Source organism: Megalops cyprinoides, chromosome 10 (assembly GCF_013368585.1).
Source record: "Megalops cyprinoides isolate fMegCyp1 chromosome 10, fMegCyp1.pri, whole genome shotgun sequence".
NCBI lineage: Eukaryota > Metazoa > Chordata > Actinopteri > Elopiformes > Megalopidae > Megalops > Megalops cyprinoides.
The window spans coordinates 6,103,519-6,106,459 of NC_050592.1; positions in this window are offsets into that span (position 1 = coordinate 6,103,519).

Consider the following 2,941-nt stretch of genomic DNA (forward strand, 5'->3'; position numbering starts at 1 on the left):
CCTCACTCTTGCTGTCTCGTACTAGCTCTGCTTCCTCTCTGTCAGTAAGGCAGCAGGAGCCAGCACAGCTGAAACAGGCTGAATTTCTTTTGAGGCCAGTTTTTGGGGAAGTTATGGAAATGAGGAGAGACCACAGTGACAAAGTAAGATTATGAACTTCATATAATGGCGTAATGCTAGTATAAATTCATTTTGGTGCTGTGATCAATTTCATGTTAATTCAGTTGAACAGTATTGACTGTGGTCAAGATTCTTTAAGTCAGTCCCACCACTGAATGCTTCTTGAGCTTCTGTTTTGGTAGGGCATTGGCTGTGTTGTCGCGGGATGTTGTGACAGTGTGTAAAGGACAGATATGGACCAGTAACAGCAGGGACAGTTCCTCTATTGTAAATTTTTCATCTCCAGAAATAATGTCATCCCTTCATACACAAAGAGTGTGTCTCTTAAATTTTGTTGTTTGGAGCCAGTTTAATTAGATTACATGTCATTATTGTCATCTAGATGCTCTTATCCAAAGTGGATTACATGGGTTACTATTCATACGTTACCCATTTATATGGCTGGATATTTACTGAGGCAATTGTGGGTTAAGTACCTTGCCCAAGGGTACAGCAGCAGTGCCCCAGCCATGAGTCGAACTAGAAACCTTTCGGTTATGAGCTCTGCTCCTTATCACGATGCTACACTGCCACACCTGTGGAAAGTATAAAATTAATAATTAGATGATTTGATTGGCAAAAATAGCAACAGTGTAAACTCATCTCTCTGCTTCTTTTTTTTTTTTTGTTGTTTAACACACAAAGACTGGAAAATCACCGTAGCTTATTCTGCTAGGATATCATCTTTCCAGCCAGACCACATAGACCGCCCTTTTGACCTGTTCTGTCCATGGTGCAAATTTCCATTTCCCTGCACCCATCAGTGGAAAACAGAGCCCAGACTCATTGATTGACCGCAGAATGTAGTAAAAAGAAGTGGGTGTATTGTTAGTTTTTCTATATGTGTACACAGTATATGTAATAGCTCAGCTCAGAACACTCCAGGAGTCAGCTGTACTGTCCAGCTATAACATGGAGCAAAAACAATATGTAAAGTGGTTGGTGTGTGTGTGTGTGTGTGTGTGTGGTCGGGGGGTTGCTGTGATGCAGGATTTCATAACCTCTTCCAGCCTTGAGGAACACTGTCAAATAGCATCATGTCAAATAACGGATGAGCTCACTTTTTAGGTCTATTACTATGGGGCTTTCAGATAACTTCAATGCTTACAGTGCAAACAGCTATAAAGAATCTATAGTACAGTTCTACAGGTATAGAAATCCTGCTCCTCATCCTTAAGTATTGTATTACTTCATTCCAGCCACCACCACAATCCCACCTGAACCCGCTGATCCACTGGCCCCAAACCAAAACCTGGAGGTTAGTAACGATTACCTTCAGACATGTTTCTGATTTCGCAGTAATGTCTTAATGCTCCTGTATTACAGTTGTTGACATGTACATGTGTGTATTTTATGTTTTTATGACACAAATAAAGACCAAGTATTAGCCAGTCTAGCAAGCCTAGAGCTAGCATTGCTGTGTGCTTTGTACGCAACAGTGGCATTTTCTAAATAAGTTCTCGGTTATCACAGGTTTTTTGCATAGTCAATATGAGTCAAATGAGAATTTGCAGAAAGTGAAACTTTGCCTTGCTCCCACAATAAATTCCATTATTCACTGACTTCATTTACATGCAGGATGTAGATTTCTGGAAGTAATACCACACAACCTGCTGTTTGTCCTGTGCAACTATTATAACCCGTAGGCCACAACTTTACTTTTTCAGAATTTAATTTTTTAAAAATTGCTGGAGGATGCCTACATTATGCTAATCTTTGCATTTAGTCTTAAAGGCACCAGACATTCAGAAATTATAAAAAATACAAATTACAGTTGGTTACATTTTCAGTGGGATGTTTTCCCCCAGTGTTCAACATAGGAAATCATAAATACTGCAAATACATCTTTCAATTAACAAAAATTTTATTAAATTAGTTTGCTAATGGCAAATGAAGGCAAACCAGCAAATTCTTGTAACAGCAAAGTTTTTGATGTCCACAAATTATATATTTCATGACAGATACTGAACAACATAACTTTTGCAGCAAATTATAAGGGATGATTAAATGAGATGGGGAAAACAAAAGATCTGTCTGAGCCCAGGAGTTAGTGGGATTAAAATGTCAAGCCCTTTGATTCACATGGAAAACAATATGAAGCTGGAGGGGCCAGAAACATTACATATATCACATTACATACAGTCATTTAGCAGACACTCTTATCCAAGTTTACATTCTATCCATTTATACTGCTGGTTATTTACCAAGTCGATTGTAGGTTAAATACCTTGCCCAAGGGTACCGCAGCAATGCGGGGGGGCACCAAACTGCTGGCCAAACCTTCCCCTTCCTCTAGAACCCAGCCCTTCTCAGAGTCCTCCCGCATCCCCAGTCTGAACCTAATGTGAAAGCACACCAGGGCTGGATGACATGTCATGACATCACTCATCCGTGGAGCTGCATCCTGGGAGCCCTGACCTTAGGCCTTAGGAGGTGGGAGGGCGGGAAACACAGAGACAGAGAGAGGATTAAGTTCTTTACAGCACACACACATACTGTATCTGTGTGTATATATATATATATATATATATATATATATATATATATATATATATATATATATCTAACATATCTGCAACACGCACACAGAGCATATCCTGTTTATTCTAATTATCTTGTATCTTGTTTAGCAATAACTGTCTCTGTGCATGTGCAGAAGTAGAGGTTGTGAACTGTAAGCAGTGATAGGTCATTCGGAAGTGTGGTTTGCTTTTTATCGCATTGGTCAGTAGTGTGAAAGAGTGTCAGTAAGCAATGCCAGCCTTGTGGCTTCAGTATTAAA